General features: G+C 46.3%; 1 pseudogene; it reads right to left on the reverse strand.

The window, feature by feature from the left end:
- Positions 1 to 13,561: 13,561 nt before the first annotated feature.
- On the reverse strand, positions 13,562 to 14,579 carry LOC127664085 (secreted frizzled-related sequence protein 4-like; annotated as a pseudogene).
- Between the last annotated feature and the right edge of the window lie 6,531 nt (positions 14,580 to 21,110).

A 21,110-nucleotide genomic window follows, 5' to 3' on the forward strand; every position in this document is an offset into this window, starting at 1 on the left:
TGGAGAACCTGAGATGGGGACTCCAGGTCACAGAGAAAATGTCACAACACTGCTAAGGGCCATAGGATAATCATATACCAGGTACTTAAGATTCATCTGGAGTTGGGGGCCACCATCCTTTCCATACGGGAAGGGTCAGCTGGCATGGTCTGGCAAGGCAAAGATTAGGGTTTCAAGGCAGGTCACAGAGAGTAGCTGGAACCCTGCAGGACCCTAAGGAATCTCCCAGACTCAGATCAACCCTCCTGGACCCACCATACAAGTACTCTCAAAGCTGTAGCCAGGGCTCTACTGGATTTACCCAAACTATCATGGTCTCAGTTCCCAGGTAGCCTCAGCGCTGATGTCCTTGGCCCCCAAAGGGAAGCTCAGCCTGCCAGGTATACTGAGGCTGAAGATTCTGGGTCATGGAAGATACTAACATACAACCACAACCTGGACTCAGTATAAAAACTTACCACCAACGAAGTCCACTGCCCAGTTTTCATCCTGGAAATAACCCTATCCAGAGTCTGTTACCTCTTCCTTCCAAATGGAGCATCCAAGGCTCCTTTCAAGGCTTAACCCCAATCCTGGGGCTCTGAATTCTTTGCTGCAAAGCCTTTATACCCTGGTTCATATGTTAGCTAGGATTCTAGCTCTCACCGGCCTTTGTCAAGGCTGGGTCACCCACCCCACTCTTTAAAATAGAGAAGCCTAGAGAGCAGAGCCCCTCCCCCCCCCCAGATGACCGGTTCAGTCTGCAGAGTGTCTTTGAGGGAAAGAGTAAATAAAGGAAACTAAAAACCCACCAGACACCTGGAACCTTGAGGCAGTTCAGACTGATATACAAATGGCGGCTCAGTGCTCCAGTCCAGAGTACATGGTCTTTGCTAGCACAGACAAGCCATCTCTAGAACATCTGACCCAGCAATGCCACAGTCTCTACATCCATCTTCTTTCAACCATTCAAAGGATATATGATCCCAAGCCAACACAACCCTGTAGGCCTGGCCTAAGGAGGCAGCCTAGACAACATACCATTTTGGCCACCACCCTCCTGCGTTTGTGATGTCAGAATCTAGTTGGGTGTGGCTGCCTATGGACCATAAGTTAATGGTGTATTAAGAGCTACAGTAGCAAAAGAGACTGTCCTTCTGAAGAGAAAGGGAACAGAAGGCAGGAAGGACTCTTTGGAGAAGCTAGGCTATGACCAGATGGAGATGAGGTCTACCCTTCTGCCCTGATGCCTTGCTGCTGATTTCCTCCTTGTATTAACAAGGTAGCCAAGCAGGTAGAGTCTCTTCTACCCATAGCTCTGGATGGGCACAGCCACCACTCCAAATGATACCACAAGAATTAGAGCCACAAGAAAACAAAATCTTGTTTGTCTAAAAGCTCAGCACAGAGAGTTCACTCTCAGAGGACAGCTACTTTAGAAGAGCCTGAGAAGATGCCATCTCTCCATGATAATAATCTGTTTAGAGGCACCCCATCACCCAGAGCTCCAGGCTGACAGGCAATGCCCCCTCCTACCCTGTATCTCTAGAAACATAAATCTGAAGGATACTTTTCTAGGCCACACCAGGGCTGGACCCTCCCCTGCCCTGTGTTCCTCTTTCTTTAGGCCCCACCTCTTCCAGCAGACCTTGGGTTGGGGACCTGAGGTATGTGTTGGGCAGACCAGAATTCAGTGCTAGGATCAGAAAGTAGGCTTGGGAAAGCCACTTTCCCCCCTTATTCTTCCATTTCTTAAAGGGAAAGACAGGGACAAGGGCATGTTCTTCCCTGGATGAACAGGATTCCTCTCCCTCCATGAGACGCCTTCCCTCTGGAATGGGAGTCTGAGCCCTTCCTTCAGTTTAGCCAGTACCAGACACAGGCATAACAGGACATTGGGGGGAAGATGGGGTGAGGAAGGTTCATCCAACCCCTGACCTCTGACCTTTCCCACCACTTACTCTTTGATGTTAGATGGGTTTAGAAGAGAGTCCTGATGGCCTGCTAGAGTCTAATCCCTGGTGAGGGACTTGAAATCTCCCTGTTTAGATCACCACAGGCCCTCTCCTGGAATCCTCCTAGCCTGAAAGGAACAAGAGGCCAACTGTGTCCCCTCCTCCCACCAGTGTCTCCAGGAACAACTAATCCTACTCTTCCTTATAGAATTTCTTCCCCAAACCTCATTTTGAGAGGTGTGACACTTCTTCATGACCATGAAGAACCTATCTGATTGTGACCAATCCTGCCTCCCTGAGTGTTCCCAGGGATATACACATCCTTGGAGCAGAGAACAAGGCAGACACACAGCTCACTGACCCCCAAACTCTCCAACCCTTGGCACATCCAATCAAATCACCTGAAAATCTCCATGCCCAGCTCCAGAGTACAGGCCACTAAGCTCTTTACATCCATGCCTACAACCCAGGGGCCCCCAGATTCAAGTCCAAGCTTCCCTGAGACAATATGCTTCCAGGTCTTGCTCTCAGGACAGACGCTGGCCTGCAAGTGTGTAGGGGCTCTTCCCTTGTCCTCCTCTTCCCTCCCCTTGCCCCCTGGCTGTCTATCTAGTCATCCTTGACCAGCCTAGAGGTGGTCAGGAGAGAAAGGCAGAGCTAAGATATGGGATAGGCTTGTCTCCAGGAGTCAGGGATACCTTCCAGGGCTGTCCATCTCCCTCAAAGGGTAAGCTGCAAGAACACAAGCCGTCTGCCTTAAACCAAAAGAGCTGGTGGGCTTTGGAGAGAGCCTGGCTGCAATTCCTTCAGGCTTCCTAGTCTTAGAGCAATGACTGGAGGAGTAAAGGAGAGAGAGGGGGAGGGGGATTCTGAGAGGGCAGTGACCACAGCACACTGGGTTCCTTCTTGCTCTAGTCTGTCCCCAAGGCAAAGAGCTACCCTAAATGGCTCCCTGGGAGCCTGGCCACCATCCTACCCAGTCCTGGGGCTCCCAAGGGATGAGAGCACAGGTGCAAAAACCAATGAGCTTCCCTCTGAACATCCCAGGCTATCCACACCCTCCTCCTTCACCAGGGCAGAGTCAGAGGGGTGTGGTCACCTGGCTGCAGACTGAGAGAAAGCCAAGCAGACTCCTGGTGCCCAAGCTCTTCCTTTTGCTCCTTCACAGGCCTCTGGCCAGGTCCCTACCAAAGAAACACTAGAAGAAAGGAGCAGGCCTCTACACCAGGTCCTACTCAGACGGGGAAAACCAGCCAAACACCACGCAGAGTTCAATTTTTGAGAAAAAAAAAAAAGAAGGCAAAGAAACAAAACAAAACAAAAACAGAACCGCAGAATTGTGAAAGAAATCCCTTCCCCGAAGCCAGGCCCTCTTCTCTCTTCTCCCTCCAACAGCCTGATTCGGAATTATCCTGGGCAGTTATGGAAGTCCAAGCCAGGAAAGGGTCTGTAGGCGCCCAGATGCAGATGAGGGTGGGAAAGAGGTGGGGGATGTCTCAGAAATGCACAAAATGGGGTTGGAGAAGGAGGCAGGGTTGGGGGTAGGAAAAGCAAAGAGGTAGGCGTCCATGATGGCCTGAACAGGTCCAAAGTCTCCTAGAGAGAAGCCAGTATCCAACTTGTTTACTTATTGGCATGTTTTGCTGCCTCCAAAAGGAAAGAGTTAAAAACAAGAAATATGGGTTGGTTCCCAAGCAGTCCCTGTCTGTCACCTTGTCTCCTCAGGCAAGCATTGCCACTGCTGGCCTCTATCTGCCACCACCAGTCAGGAAACCGAGCAGCCTCTACTTTATTCCACTTGAGCCTAGCCAAACTGTTGCTCTTTAGTGGGGGACAAAGAAACCAATTCGCACCCTGGAAAAGAGCCTGCAGAGGCTTGGGGCGGGGAAAGGAGCTGGGCCACAGGTTCCCCAGCATCATCGGATTGCACCTGGCTGGGGCTGGAGTCACCTGGAACACACAGCCCTGCAGCATCTCCCGAGCCAGGGCGAGCCTGATGCACTGGGTAGGCTGAGAACAGAGGCGAGCAGGGGAGCACAGGGCTGGTCCGAGGGCGGGGGTGGGGGTGGGGGCAAGAGGGAGATGCAGAGCTGGGGCGGGGCGGGGCGGGGCGGGCTGGGCAGTGGCCACCTGACTTCCATGGAAGTGATATTCCTTTAGATGTATGTGACATTGATGCTGGCGTTCCCATTGCTGTTCCCTTAATCCTGCCCTTCCAGGAGAGGAAAGAGGTTCTCATCCTCAGGCCTCCAGCAATTGATCTCAGTCTTGCTGCAGACACAACCTGCAGGGCAAGACAGCAGGGAGCCCACACAGTCCAGGCAGACTCTTCCAAGCTAGAAAATCCTCCAGAAACTACACTTGGCTTGTGAAGAGAGATATCCACCTCTGATCTCTAGTTCTAAAAATGAGGAGGAGGAGGAGGAGGAGGAGGTGGAGGAGGAGGAGGAGGAGGAGGAGGAGAGAGAGAGAGAGAGAGAGAGAGAGAGAGAGAGAGAGAGAGAGAGAGAGAGAGAGAGAGGTGGGGTGGGAGGAGTGGGGAGTGGGGAGAACAGGGTGGGGGTAAGGAAACAAAGACAGCGAGGGAGGGGGAAGGGGAACGGGGGCCTCTCTTTGAAATGCCTAATGATCAGATGCAAAATCCTTCAGCACAGGAAACCATCCCGGGCCGCCTCAACCGCCGCCCCAGTGGGTGGGCGACTTGGGTCCCTCTTGTGGTGCGTTCTGCCAGGTGTAGTGGCCAGGTTTTCGGCTCGCCGGCTTGCCGGGTCCAGGAGCTCTGAAAAGGAGGCGAGCCCTCCTACTCCGAGTCCGAGTCTTTGCAGGGTTGCAGCAACAGACGGTGGGGAGGCAAAAATAATAATAATAAAAAGAAAAAAGATGGTGCTAAAGTCACCAAGTCCCACTTCCTGGGCAGAATTAAACTGGACACACCTGCAACACACAGTCGCACGCACTCCTGTACACAGGCGCGGAGCTGGAGGAAGAAGAGAAGGAAGATGCAGTCAGAGCTGCAGCAGCTGCTGTGAATGGCTAGCTATGCGCCTGCAGAAATGTACAAGTGCTCCAAGCCTTAGGAAACAGGCAGATTATTGGAGTGTCTTCCTTGGCTCCCTCCCTCCCACCTCCCCTTCCTCCTCCCCTCCCTCCTCCCTTTCCTCCTCGCGGCCTCCTCCCTCCCACCTCCCCCCCCCCCCCCCCCCCCCGCACTGGCTGGGAGTGGCAGGAGAGCAGAATCTCACCCACCCTCCCCTCTCCTCATCCCTCTCTCTCCGCCCGTCCTCTCCCTCCAGCTTCCCCACCCACCCACCCACTCGCCAGCTCTCGGCTTTCGCTGTTCTGCCACCCACAGCCGCTGCCCGCCCGCGCGCGCGCTGCCGTTGAGGGGAAAACCAGAGGGAAAGGAAAAGTTGCAGTTGGGATTCTGAGGCCAAGCTGGCTGAGCGACGCGAATGGCGCTCTCCCTTCCGCTTCCTGGCCTGGTGCTGCCGGTTTTGCTGCAAACTCCTCCACGGGAGGAAGCAAAATGAGTGTGGCTGAGGTGACTGGGGTGCTCCCCAGCCTGGGTGAGGGGCTCGGGCTCGCGGACAGTGACGGGGAACAGGAGCACACAGGAACCCCAGCGAGGCAGCCAGGGACGCAGGCTGCAGACCTGCAGACCTAGATCTGAATGACACTCATCTGGGTAATCAAGAGTCCTGGAGCCGAGCTCCCCTTGGGTATCCAACAATATCTGTTACTTGACTTTTGTTCAAAATTGCCAAGGGTAATTGAAGTGTCATTAAGTTGGTTTTAGTACCCCATACCTCTGCTAGTAGGTTTTGTTGTCTACTTAATGGAATTAAGAGACATTTAGGATTGATTAAAACACACACACACACACACACACACACACACACACACACATGGTGATGAACTTGCATTGAAAGACTGAAGAAGTCTGTGTCTGGTGTCATGAGAAGATTCCAACCCAGTGACTTTCACAGTTGGTGTCATGCAGGAAGGAGGAGAAATCATGATGGGAAAAACATCACAAAACATGTGTGTGCACATGTATGTGTCTCTGAGCCTATGTCTGTGCCCCCATGGGTGTGTCTGTGTGACTATGTCTGTGCTTCCCTGGAGCACTGATGCATAGGAATGACTTGTCATTATTAGAAGTGGTACCTTCTAAAGGACAACCAAATGAAAGGAAGAAAGAAGCAGAAGTTCATCCATGATGTTTCTCCCTCCTTCCTGCATGAGACAAAGTCTGGTTTGGAATCTTCTGATGACATCAGACACCGACTTCTTCAGCCTTTCAAAGTAAGTTCCTCACCATGCCTTTCCCTGGAGTTTCCAGGATTTTAAACCCAGACTGAGAGTAGTGAGTTATGGAGATTCCGGCCTCTCTCTCCTGCATAGCTGGCTACTGTCAATCTACCCAGGCCTTAGTGTGCAAACACCCAAACAAATTCTATTCATATATATATATATTCATATATATGAATATATATATACAGAATGCAAAATTTGGACCTTGGATATTACGACTCACCTTTCTTCTCTTCCCGTCCTGCCCCTCCACCCCCGGCTTCTCATTCTGAGGCAGGATCTCACTTTGTAGTGATGCATTTTCTGTAAGCAACTGTACAGATCAAGCTATCCTTACACTCATGGCATTCTTCTTGCTTCATGATCACAAGTTCTAGGATCCCAGGTATGCTTCATCACACTTGGCTTATAGTTCACATCTTTTGCCTTGATTGTGACCACACTGATTCAGTCCTATGCAACATTGCATTGCCCAGAACAGAATGGGTCTGAACAATAACCAGATTCTTTAAATGCTAAAACTTGTGATGTCCTACCGAAATCCTAATGCTAATGTCCAACAGCATTTAAGAGTGGGCAATGTGAACATTATTGGTTATATTATTATGATTTTTAAGTTTTGAATATGGATTTATAAACTATAATTTGCTGGAGACTATTCTAAAAATATATCATACTTTGTTATTCATGTTTTTATATTTGTTTGATATGGAATGTGTCATAATTACTCAGTGTGATTAGGACTACATCAAAATGTTATTATTTAATATTTTAATTGACACCCAAGACTTACTTAGAGGCTTATTTATCACATAGTATTGAATATTGAATTCTCTATTGAATATTTTGAATAAATCCATTTTGGTTTTTCCCTAATGACAAGAATCACATCACATACTGCTAATATATTTTAGTTATCATTAGGTCTATTTTCTCAACAATTGTAGAAATACTCCTAGAACTTCCAAAACTACTGAAAAACATTTTTTTCTAGTTGATTTAAATAGGATCTTACAAAGCCAAAGCTGGCTTCAAGCTGGCTGTATTGTTGACATCATTCTTGAATCCCTGCTCCAGCCGCCTCTCCCTTGCATGTGCTACAATTCCAGGAGTGATCGAGAAATTCCAGCTTTGCCACTTTAAAACTTAGCCTTCTCACAGACCCGGTTTCAAGGTTAATACAAGGGACATTTTGTCATACATTAGAAAGATGAGGAAAAGGATGAATGGGCTTAAGAGAGGAAGAGGAACGGGACAGAAGCAGGATAAAGGGACAGGAGCTGACACTTTAAAATTGTGAATTGTAAGAATCTAACTCAGAAGCAAGCTGACTTACTTTCATGAGTCAGTTATATTTTTCCTCTTAGAATTATTTCTGTCTAGAAATATTAAGTAACAATTTATATATCTTTATGTGTACATAAATGCTGCTTATCCTCTAATATTGCAAAGTAGCAGGATAGCAAACTGGCCTCTGCTTAAGAACTTTAATAAAGGCAATCCAGGCAAACTGTCAGCAACCTGAGCCTTCTCTATCAAACCATAATTTGCTGGAGACTACTCTAAATAAAAAGCAAAGATGATTTTCCATTTCCTTCAGAGCCATGTGGAGTATTTGCTGACCTTTAGTCTACTGCTGATGGTATCTTCAGGATCCTCTTCTTGTCAAGACCTTGTTCTACAAGAACACAAAAGCTTTAGTCCAAAATGATAATGGATTCTGGCCTGCAACTCATTGCATGTGCAATTATTGCTGTGCTGCTGACTCCTTAGCTACTCAAGAAATTTCTAAGCCTGTACTGTAGGCTGAAAATCTCCCTATCTAGTCACTTACCCAATTTTTTTCCTTTCTCAAGTTAAAATATAGATCTGGTATCTTCCTTCTGTTGTAATCTCCTGAAAACATTGTGTACAAAATGTCTGCCAATGTATTTTTTTCTTCACGAATATTAGTATCTGTTTCCCAGAAGATCCAATAAACACAGAACCTCTACCCTATTCTAGCCAGTGATGACTTATTTAGAAAAGGCATTGCATATCTATAATCTTAAACTCTCCAACTAGAGGTGCGCGTGGATATGCATACTTGTGTGCATCTAAATTTCTGAATTTTATGTGAGTATAAATGTGTTATATTTCTGTTGTTTCCTGTACTTATTTACATTTGTACCTAGATCAGAATCATGTTCTGCTTCTCTTACACTGTTTAAATATACCACATATTCTTAACATGTGTCCTATATAATAGAATAAATACTGTTTCAGTACAACACCCTTGTTGTATATAACTTCGAAATAAAATCCTCTAACTGAGAAGCTGTTGTGTCTAACACATGAAAGCATATTATGTAGTTAATTAAAAGTTCTAAATCTGGAGCTGAAGCTCTGTGGTAGAGGGCCTTCCAGGCATATGCAGGGGCATGAGTTCAATTCCGATGTCAAGAGAAGTCCTTGTCCTTGTTTGGAGTATTTGTGGCTTTTATGTTGTCTCCCATGAGTGGGCTTTTCTTTGCATCTTTGTCCTTGACATTTCTTTTAGAAACATTTTCTAGGAGAACACAGAATGCTTTGTGCGCCAGTGAGTAGCACGGTTAGTATTCTGAACCACCACAAACTTTATTTTCTGTCCCATTTGAAGACTTCTTTTAATGGAATCAGATCATGAACTTCACTTTGAATGAAGATTTGCTCAAAACTCTGCAGCGTCTTTGACAAGAGGGGAGACTGCTGCTTTGCAGCTTTTATTATAACTCCTTTTTCTTGTCAAAATGTCCTTTAATAAGACTGTTTTTAATCTCTTTAAATTAATGAATCTTGTTAAATTAAGGAAATCATTTTGATAGTGGGTGACAGTTTTGTTTTTGTTTTTTTTTTTTTTTTAAACAGAAGGGAAAAGATCATTTCCAAGCTGCATTATCATCTCTGTCGCAGAAAAGTACCCACCTCTGCCAGTGTTGGTTCTCTGGTATGTGACCACAGAGAAATTTAGGCAGAGCAGATAGAAAAATAACTTAGACATATCACAAATAAAGCATCTCAGGGACAAAGTTTTGAAATAGTTAGCTTGTTATACCCTTCAGCCTATCTTGTTTCTTGGCCTAGAACTTTTATTACTGGATTGATACAATGGACCGATTTTATTTCTTAAACTATAACTGTTAGAAAAGCCTCAAAATGACTGTCATTTTTTTTATTCTAATAACTTATTTGAATACTCATGATACTACACTTTAATTTATGACTTTTGTAACCTTTCAATATTTTAATTTGTCTGGAATGTATTATTTGACCATAAGAATGTTTTTTATTTGGGCCATTATTTCATAGGATTCAAAAACTACATGAAGGAGAATGACTCAAATTTCAGCAGAGGCCTCAGAAATGCACAAAATGGGGTTGGAGAAGGAGGCAGGGTTGGGGGTAGGAAAAGCAAAGAGGTAGGCGTCCATGATGGCCTGAACAGGTCCAAAGTCTCCTAGAGAGAAGCCAGTATCCAACTTGTTTACTTATTGGCATGTTTTGCTGCCTCCAAAAGGAAAGAGTTAAAAACAAGAAATATGGGTTGGTTCCCAAGCAGTCCCTGTCTGTCACCTTGTCTCCTCAGGCAAGCATTGCCACTGCTGGCCTCTATCTGCCAACACCAGTCAGGAAACCGAGCAGCCTCTACTTTATTCCACTTGAGCCTAGCCAAACTGTTGCTCTTTAGTGGGGGGCAAAGAAACCAATTCGCACCCTGGAAAAGAGCCTGCAGAGGCTTGGGGCGGGGAAAGGAGCTGGGCCCCAGGTTCCCCAGCATCATGGGATTGTACCTGGCTGGGGCTGGAGTCACCTGGAACCCGCAGCCCTGCAGCATCTCCCGAGCCAGGGCGTGCCTGATGCACTGGGTGGGCTGCGAACAGAGGCGAGCTGGGGAGCACAGGGCTGGTTCCAGGGCGGAGTGGGGGTGTGGGCAAGAGGGAGATGCAGAGCTGGGGCGGGGCGGGGCGGGCTGGGCAGCAGCCACCTGACTTCCATGTAAGTGATATTCCTTGAGATGTCCTTGACATTGATGCTGGCGTTCCCATTGCTGTTCCCTGAATCCTGCCCTTCCAGGAGAGGAAAGAGGTTCTCATCCTCAGGCCTCCAGCAATTGATCTCAGTCTTGCTGCAGACACAACCTGCAGGGCAAGACAGCAGGGAGCCCACATGGTCCAGGCAGACTCTTCCAAGCAAGAAAAGCCGCCAGAAACTACACTTGGCTGGTGAAGAGAGACATCCACCTCTGATCTCTAGTTCTAAAATAGAGGAGTAGGAGGAGGAGGAGGAGGAAGAGGAGGAGGAGGAGGAGGAGGAGGAGGAGGAGGAGAGAGAGAGAGAGAGAGAGAGAGAGAGAGAGAGAGAGAGAGAGAGAGAGAGAGAGAGAGAGAGAGAGGTGGGGTGGGGGGAGTGGGGAGTGGGGAGAACAGGGTGGGGGGGTAAGGAAACAAAGACAGCGAGGGAGGGGGGAAGGGGAACGGGGGCCTCTCTTTGAAATGCCTAATGATCAGATGCAAAATCCTTCAGCACTGGAAACCATCCCGGCTGCCTCCACCTCTGCCCCACTGGGTGAGAGCCTTGGGTCCCTCTTGTGGCGAGTTCTGCCAGGTGTGGTGGCCAGGTTGGCGCTCGCCTGCTTGCGGGGTCCAGGAGCTCTGAAAAGGAGGCGAGCCCTCATACTCCGAGTCTGAGGCTTTGCAGGGTTGCAGCAACAGATGGTGGGGAAGCAAAAATAATAATAATAAAAAGAAAAAAGATGGTGCTAAAGTCACCAAGTCCCACCTCCTGGGCAGAATTAAAATGGACACACCTGCAACACACAGTCGCACACACTCATGTGCACAGGCACGGAGCTGGAGGGAGAAGGAACATGCAGTCAGAGCTGCAGCAGCTGCTGTGAATGGCTAGCTATGCGCCTGCAGAAATGTACAAGTGCTCCAAGCCTTAGGAAACACGCAGATTATTGGAGCATCTTCCTTGGCTCCCTCCCTCCCTTCTCCCCTTCCTCCTCCCCTCCCTCCTCCCTCTCCTCTTCCAGGCCTCTTCAGTCCCACCTCCCCCCCCCAGCCCCCGCACGGGCTGGGAGTGGCAGGAGAGCAGAATCTCACCCACCCTCCCCTCTCCTCACCCCTCTCTCTCCGTCCTTCCTCTCCCTCCCGCTTCCCCACCCACCCACCCACTCGCCAGCTCTTGGCTTTCGCTGTTCTGCCACCCACAGCCGCTGCCTGCCCGCTCGCTGCAGTTGAGGGGAAAACCAGAGGGAAAGGAAAAGTTGCAGTTGGGATTCAGAGGGTCTGCTTCGGGGAGGGAGAGTTGGCAAGCTGGCTGAGCGACACGAAAGGCGCTCTCCCTTCCACTTCCTGGCCTGGTGCTGCCCGGTTTTGCTGCAAACTCCTCCACGAGAGGAAGCGAAATGAGTTTGGCTGAGGTGACCAGGGTGCTACCTAGCCTGGGTGAGGGGCTCGGGCTCGCGGACAGTGACGGGGAACAGGAGCACACAGGAACCCCAGCGAGGCAGCCAGGGATGCAGACCTAGATCTGAATGACACTCATCTGGGTAATCAAGAGTCCAGGAGCCGAGCTCGGCTTGGGAGGGGACTGCGGGGCGGGGTGCACTGAGTGCCCCCGAGTCTATTGCTCCTTCTTGGCGGTGCGTTTTGGGTTCAGCCTTGGGCAAGCAGGGAGTAGAAAGGGAGAGAGAGAGGGAAGGAGCGCCTGTGGGACTGCTCTGGAGAACCGAGGTGACCCAGGGCGAGCCTTGCAAGCTAAAGAAATGGCCGGCCAGGAAATTGAGACTTGAAGGGCATTTTTTGACAAGCACTGCACCAGCACCTTTGAGGCCAGCTTCTTGGGCTCAGCCCTCGGGTGCGCCGAGCTGGCAGCCTGGTGAGGGGGCGGGCAGACTGCTCTCTCCCAATGATTTGGGGGCCACAGAACTTCCTCTTTCCATCCCCCACAACAACCCTTCCTGGTAGGGGCTCAAAACAGGTGCAGCCATCCAGGCAAGTTTAGACCTGGTTGGGAAAGAAGTATGTCCCCCCACACAGATTTTTGCCTCGATAGGATTGTTTTAAAAATAAAATGCAAATGAAAATATGCGAAATGCGAGCTTTTTCCTGAGAAAACCTGAGATTTTGCTGTGAGAAAGGAGAAGAAAGGATTAGGGGAGTCCCAGCAGGCAGACATCCTAAGCATTCTCATGCAGAAGAAGGCAGCTCTCTCCTCCCCTAGCTTGGGAAGGGCAGGCAAGAGAGCAAAATACATTGAATTCAACCGCATCCAGGATCTGAAAGGATTCTCCCTGCCCCACCGCACCCCGTGGATTCCAATGCAGGTCATGCAACTTGTAGGCAAGATGGGGGAAGGGGTGTTGCGGTGCCACCAGCCTGCGCCTAGTGCCACCAACAGACGGACCCGATGTCTCCCCATAACACTTATTGCTGGGAGTAAAACTTGGGTGAAAGGAGGAAAAGAAAAGAACAGGCCTAAAAAAAGGCAGTTTCCCGACTTCTTCTTCTTCTGTTTTATTATTATCCAAGATGGCTCTTTATTGCTTTAGTCATAGAGGAAGAAAGAATACCGTTTGTGGGGCGGCCCCTGGGTAACTGGTGAGGAGCATCTCCCGGATGGTGTGGTAGCCAGATGACAAGAACATAGACCTTGACAGTCTGCCCCTCTTTACTTGTCATTTTTAGCTTTCTTTTCAAAGTTTCTAGGTAAAGACAGAATTGAAAGTCTGACAAATACACATCACCATTTCCCACATCCCATAGCTCTAAACTTTTCAAAGCCACACTCATCTGAAAAACCTTCCTACGGACCACACACATGAAGATCTTTTAAGTACCATTCCTCCTGCCTTTGTCAAAAACATGTTTTCAATAACATTTAATATATCACTAACTTCCTAACAGAAGTTAAAGGATATTCAATATTTTTGTCAAAAAAGTTTTGTTTGACATAGCATGTGAACTTTACAATGTACATACATTATAGGTCAAATTCCCAAAACTGAAGGTCACACAGTATGCACACAGAGCACTGAATGCAGGCGCCCTTCCCCAACTTTCCCTCTTCTACTTTCCATACCAGGAAACGAACAAATAACAGGGCTCTGTGACTTAATGTGAAACACTGAAGCCATCACTAAGAGAAATGCTGCAAGATGTGTCTATAAAGAGAACCCCAGAGGATCCTTAAGGCAAGTGGTGGGTGGCATTCTGTAGGCTGTTCCAGGCAGCACCGCCTTCTCCTTCAAGGGTGGCTCCATCTTGAAAGAAATTAGCTTGCACCTTTATTCAGGTTTGACTTTTGGGGTCACTTCTCGCTTTGATGTTCTTCTTAGGACTGGCAGGTTTGGGAGCAGGTGACCCTCCCTTTGGCTTTGGGGGGTTACTGTGACTAGGGCAGCTGGCTGTTTGCTGCTTGTCCTGAATTGTTCTCTGCTGTTCCCGAAGTCTCTCTTCCCACTGTATGGACCTTCTACTGAGTTGATCTCCCCATTTCTCAACTAAACAATTTTCAAGAAGCATCATTCTTGAATGCCACTCATAACACATCATTAGGACATCTTGATGGGGCAGGATGTGTGGACACTGGCAGGAGGAATTGGTGATGAGAGGGACTTGCATTCGAGGGATATAGGTGAGGAGGACTTGAAGATCTCTTTCACATCTACCACAGTTGTGACCCCATTGCAACCACTCCTCTGGACGGCTTTTATTTTGGCATGAATTACATAGCTGTACTTTTTGCTCAGGTTTGTTGCCAAGGTTGGCTTCACCTTCTTGCACTTGCACTGATCAGGGCTCAGACGTTTACAGTCCGCATCAAAGGACCTTTCTTGCACCACCATATCTGGTGTGATGTCTATCCACTTTACATCTTCTGGAAGGTCAGCGACTATTACCTCAGGAGAGATGCACACTCCAGGGTCATAGGCCGGCAGCTCACCGCAGGCCAGGCTCTCTGGCCAGCTGTGGTTATACATCTTCATGAGGGGCTCGCAGTCGTCACATGCTCGCTGGCACACAGACTTGCAGGGCTCGGTGGGATCCTGCAGGATCTCCAGGGTACAGATTTGTGCGTACATGGCACAAAGGAAGAAGTGCAGCACGGAGCTGCAGTTCAGGTCCACTAGCTCCTCATACTGCTAGAGAGCAAGGATGGCGTTCTCCTGAGTGCTGTGGTGCAGGTGGTGACTTTCCAGGGCTTGTGCCTGCACATGGGGATGCACACAGCCTTGCATGGCTCTCCCTGTGCTCCCAGCGCCAGGCACAGCCACAGGCATGAAGCCACCAGGGCGGAGAAGATCATGGCACTGTCCTCCTGGGCTGCAGTCCCTGCTGGGATGACCTTTTTCTTCCAGCCCCGCTGCTCTCCTTATCTCTACCTAGGGCCAGTAGAGTGAGCTTTCCTGCTGGAGCTCCAGTCCGCACTGTTGGGGAGTTCTGGGGCTTTGGCTGTAGATGCCCCCTGGGCACACCAGCGCCAGCAGCGCCTGCATTCAGCACCGACCCGCATGGCATGGGAAGCTCCAGTCTTGGGCCAGGCAGCTCAGAGTGCCGTGGGCCATGGCCATTGTGGAACCCTATTTATCCAGACTCTCCCCTAATGTGAACTCAGCAGCATTGGCAGCAGCAAGAACAGAGCAGGCTCCCACTCTGCTGCTCCACCCCCAGCACTCCTGCAGAAGCGATGATGTCATCTCCGCCACTCCACAGCCAAGGGCTATAGTTTTGCATTTCCCCCAAAGTCTCTCCTTTTTTTTTTTTTTTTTTTTTTTTTTTTTTTTTAGTCTTCGAGTCTTTTTTCTTCAGATCAAGAAACGCAGCATCTTGCTTTCAGTCATTTGGGACGCTGGATACAAACCTGTGCAAGGGGAGACTTTGCTAAGTCGGCCTTAAGGTTTCCCTAAGTACAGAGTTGGAGCAACGTGACCCTGTTGTCGCCCTTTAATATTGAAACATTTGTTGTTCCTTTCCGATAGGTGGCGAAAGAAGGGTCTCAGTCCTGAGGATGGTGTTGAACAGGGAAAGCCTAGCAAAGGAAAGCTAGGTGTTGGAGCTATCACTGGCAGTTTACATAAGCCTCCCCCAGCCCGCTCTGAATCCTGTGGAGTTTGTTATTGTTATTGATGTTGTTTTGTGGCCACTGGACTTAGTTCTGGCTCAAGATTTTTTCATTTTTTTCATTAATTTATTTTTCACTTTACATCTTAATTGCAGCACCTCTCCCAGGCCCACTCTTACCAGCTCCCACCGCCACACCCCTCCCCTCTTCCACAGAGAAGGAGAAGCTCCCCTTGGGTAGCACCCTGCTCTGGGTTATCTCCCACTAAGGCCCAACCAAAGAGTCCAGCTGGGCTAACGGGATGGAAGGCAGGCAGCAGAGTCTGAGATGCAGGATGGGATGAGGGGATCGAGTGGTTAAGGCAATGGGCCAGATTTGCATTTTTAAATTACGTCCTTTCGAGTCATAGAAAGTCTTGCAACCAAAAAAAGCACAGGACCAGATGGTTTCAGTGCAGAATTCTACCAGACCTTCAAAGAAGAGTTAACACCAATACTCTTCAAACTATTCCACAAAATAGAAACAGAAGGAACACTACCCAATTCCTTCTAGGAAGCCACAATTATGCTGATACCAAAGCCACACAAAGATCCAACAAAGAAAGAGAACTTCAGACCAATTTCCCTTATGAACATAGATGCAAAAATACTCAATAAAATTCTTGCCAACCGAATCCAAGAACACATCAAAACGATCATCCACCATGATCAAGTAGGCTTTATCCTGGGAATGCAGGGTTGGTTCAATATACGGAAATCCATCAATACAATCCACTACATAAACAAACTCAAAGAAAAAAACCACATGATCATTTCATTGGATGCTGAAAAAGCATTTGACAAAATTCAGCATCCTTTCATGCTTAAAGTCTTGGAGAGAACAGGAATTCAAGGCCCATACCTAAACATAGTAAAAGCAATATACAGCAAACCGGTAGCCAGCATCAAACTAAATGGAGAGAAACTTGAAGCAATCCCTCTGAAATCAGGGACCAGACAAGGCTGCCCCCTTTCTCCTTATCTTTTCAATATTGTACTTGAGGTACTAGCTCGGGCAATTCGACAACATAAGGAGGTCAAAGGGATACAAATTGGAAAGGAGGAAGTCAAACTATCATTATTTGCAGACGACATGATAGTCTACCTAAGTGACCCAAAAAACTCCACTAGAGAGCTCCTACAGCTGATAAACAACTTCAGCAAAGTGGCAGGTTATAAAATCAACTCAAGCAAATCAGTGGCCTTCCTATACTCAAAGGATAAGCAGGCTGAGAAAGAAATTAGGGAAATGACCCTCTTCACAATAGCCACAAACAGTATAAAGTATCTTGGGGTGACTCTTACGAAACATGTGAAAGATCTGTATGACAAGAACTTCAAGACTCTGAAGAAGGAAATGGAAGAAGACCTCAAAAAATGGGAAAACCTCCCATGCTCATGGATCGGTAGAACCAATATAGTTAAAATGGCCATTTTGCCAAAAGCAATATACAGATTCAATGCAATACCCATCAAAATCCCAACTCAATTCTTCACAGAGTTAGAAAGAGCAATTATCAAATTCATCTGGAACAACAAAAAACCCAGGATAGCTAAAACTATTCTCAGCAACAAAAGAAAATCTGGGGGAATCAGTATCCCTGACCTCAAGCAATACTACAGAGCAATAGTGTTAAAAACTGCATGGTATTGGTACAGTGACAGGCAGGAGGATCAATGGAACAGGATTGAAGATCCAGAAATGAACCCACACACCTATGGCCACTTGATCCTCGACAAACAGGCTGAAAATATCCAATGGAAAAAAGATAGCCTTTTCAACAAATGGTGCTGGTTCAACTGGAGGTCAGCATGCAGAAGAATGCGAATTGATTCATCCTTGTCTCTTTGTACTAAGCTCAAATCCAAATGGATCAAGGACCTCCACATAAAGCCAGACACTCTGAAGCTAATAGAAAAGAAACTGGGGAAGACCCTTGAGGACATCGGTACAGGGAGAAAGTTTCTGAACAGAACACCAATAGCGTATGCTCTAAGAGCAAGAATTGACAAATGGGACCTCATAAGGTTACAGAGTTTCTGTAAGGCAAAGGACACCATCAAGAGGACAGATCGGCAACCAACAAATTGGGAAAAGATCTTCACCAATCCTACATCAGATAGAGGGCTAATATCCAATATATATAAAGAACTCAAGAAGTTAGACTCCAGAAAACCGAACAACCCTATTAAAAAATTGGGTACAGAGTTAAACAAAGAATTCTCACCTGAAGAAATTCGGATGGCGGAGAAGCATCTTAAAAAATGCTCAACTTCATTAGTCATTAGGGAAATGCAAATCAAAACAACCCTAAGATTTCATCTTACACCAGTCAGAATGGCTAAGATTAAAAATTCAGGAGACAGCAGGTGTTGGAGAGGGTGTGGAGAAAGAGGAACACTCCTCCACTGCTGGTGGGGTTGTAAATTGGTACAACCATTCTGGAAATTAGTCTGGCGGTTCCTCCGAAAACTGGGCACCTCACTTCCAGAAGATCCTGCTATACCACTCCTGGGCATATACCCAGAGGATTCCCCACCATGTAATAAGGATACATGCTCTACTATGTTCATAGCAGCCCTATTTATAATTGCCAGATGCTGGAAAGAACCCAGGTATCCCTCAACAGAAGAGTGGATGCAAAAAATGTGGTATATCTACACAATGGAGTACTACTCAGCCATTAGAAACAATGAATTCATGAAATTCTTAGGCAAATGGATGGAGCTAGAGAACATCATACTAAGTGAGGTAACCCAGACTCAAAAAGTGAATCATGGTATGCACTCACTAATAAGTGGTTATTAACCTAGAAAACTGGAATACCCAAAACATAATCCACACATCAAATGAGATACAAGAAGAAAGGAGGAGTGGTCCCTGGTTCTGGGAAGACTCAGTGAAACAGTATTCGGCAAAACCAGAACGGGGAACTGGGAAGGGGTGGGAGGGAGGACAGGGGAAGAGAAGGGGGCTTATGGGACTTTTGGGGAGTGGGGGGGGGCTAGAAAAGGGGAAATCATTTGAAATGTAAATAAATTATATCGTATAAAAAAATTTAAAAAAAAATTACGTCCTTTCAATCCATTTTACTTGTTTGTTTGCTTGTTTGTTACTGCATGAGTGTGTGTGTGTGTGTGTGTGTGTGTGTGTGTGTGTGTGTGTGTTGTACACGCCATTGTCCACACAGGAAAGTTGGGGAACAACTTTCAGGAGTTGGCTTTCTCCTGCTTCACTCTAGGCTCTAGGGATTGAACTCAGATTGTCAGATTTCATGAAAATGTTTTTCCAGGCTGAGCCCTCTCAGGGACCTTGAAAATCATTTTTTAAAATTAAAACAAAGCAACATTCATTGAAGAAAGAAAGTTGTATGGTTATAAACATTTTGTTTGGCAACATAAATTTTGATAAAGATTTTCTCCCAAAACAAATTCTAGAAAGAAATTAAATTGTATTTTACTTTTCTAATAGTCAAGGGTAATAAAAATTATTGAAGGCTCAGAAATACTTTATGTTAATATTTGTAAATAATATATTAAAATTATTTTATTGCTATGGTTTTGTTTTTCAGGAATATGCAAGATTATATATAAAAAGGTGGACATCTATATCCACATACAAAAGTCTTTTTTACTAATTTTCATTTTAATAATGGGAAAAAGAGGAGCTATAACCCCAACAAACCATGATATTCAAGGTAAGCTAACTCTGTATGTAATAGAAAAAGAGGCTATGCTTTTAAATATTAACAAATTAAAAGCTAACTAAATGTGTGTAACATTTCCAAGATTTTATGTTTTTATCATGATAATTGCTTGGTTCCTACTGATTTTTGTCAGGCATTGACTGCTTAGAAAACCTTAATACCTTAATGATTGCTGACATAGGGAGAAGTAATCTTCCCCAGTGATGAGTCCCCTAATTGATTATTCAGCACCAAGTAACCAACCCTAAAAACATGTATATATAAGCCACACTAAGTGGACTCTGCTGTAAAGTTGAACAAAAGGTGTACCCTATCTTCCCCTTACAAAAGATAAATGTGAAGCTAGGTTGTAGATCAGAGATGATAAGCGACCCTAATATGAGAAGTCTATGACTTTAAACCAGAAAGAGAGTAGTGAGCATCTCTTAACATATTTTTTTATTGTCTGATCTTTGCTATTCTGGGGAAGGGAATGGCATAAAATTATACATTAGGCCGTCTTTAATGACTCTGTGCCATCAACCCTTTCCATGAAGACATGTTTCTGTCTAAACTAGAATTATCTACGCTGTTCACATTTAGAGCCATCTAGTACTCTGACTGGTCAGTCAAAAAGTAGTTAATAGGTTCATTTTGGAGAGCTTCTTTAGAAGAGTGCCTGCAAAAAAGAAAAAAGAAAAGAAAAGAAAAAAAGAAAGAAAGAAAGAAAGAAGAAAGAAAGAATGAAGGAAGGAAAGAAAGAAAGAGTAAAGATATGCAAATTTTCTTTTATAGTGAAGCACTATGGAAACCTTGCTGAATACATGCATGTGTAGAAACTTTGCACAACACTTGTGCCAGGTGAATAGATGTTATTTCCAAACATGAGACAGGAGCTCTTACAGGACAGCCTTCTTCCACACGTCATTATCATCTCCAGTACAAGTAGCACACATGGTTATCAAAATGACCAATAATGACAAAGCAAATGTTCCTCTACTATAAAGACATGTGGCCATAAAAGTAAATACTTCTGGACTCAGAGAATAAACATGTGTACTGGCTGGTTAGTTTGTCAACTTGACACAAGCTGGAGTTATCAAGAGAAAGGAGCCTCCCTTGAGGACATGTCTCCAGGAGATCTAGCTGTAAGGCATTTTCTCAATTAGTGATCAAGGGGGAGGGCTCAGCTCATTGTGGGAACTAACATCCCTGGGCTGGTAGTCCTGAGTTCTATAAGAAAGCAAGCTGAGCAAGCCAGGAGAAGCAATCTAGTAAGCAGCACCCCCCCCCCCCCATGGCCCTCCTCCAAGTTCCTGACCTGTGTGAGTTTCTGTCTTGGCTTCTTTTGATGATGAACAGCTGTGTGGAAGTGTAAGCTGAATAAACCTTTTCCTCCCCAACATGCTTCTTGGTCATGGTGTTTTGTGCAGGAAGACAAACCCTGACTAAGACAATAAGAAATTCTACTTATTGAAAGTTGAAAACAGTGGCAAGGTAAGAAGTTGACTACTCATAAAAAGACTGCTTTGTTCAGAGTCAACTTTACAATATGAAATCTGAGTTTTTCTTGGAGTTATTTTTTATATATATAATTAGCAACTATGCTGAATATCTGCTTTGAAGTGTGAGGTGTTTTCTCGACAGAGAAAGATTTGATATCCCAAGAGTGTGTTCCTAGCTGGGTGGTTAGTCCCTGTCTGGAATCCCAGCAATGAAGAGTCTATGACTGGAAGATGATGCACTTTGAAATTAGCTTAGGATGCTCAATGAAAGAGACAGCGTTATGGGAGGGGAGAACGTGTGCCAGAGAAGTGTATCTCAGACTACTTGAGTTAAAGCATTTCTGGTGGACTTTGTAACAGGACAGACCATTGTGAAAATAATGGTCTCAGGTTTGGGAATCAGAAAACTGTGTTTCAGTCTTTGCTGATCACCAGAAGTTAAAGCAACTCAGATAATTTCTGTCTCAAGAGGTCTTTATATTTTATATAAACAAGTTATTAAGTGAAAAGCAGAAAGGGCTGTAAATGATTTTCAAAATTTTGGCT

This window comes from Apodemus sylvaticus, chromosome 13 (assembly GCF_947179515.1).
Source record: "Apodemus sylvaticus chromosome 13, mApoSyl1.1, whole genome shotgun sequence".
NCBI lineage: Eukaryota > Metazoa > Chordata > Mammalia > Rodentia > Muridae > Apodemus > Apodemus sylvaticus.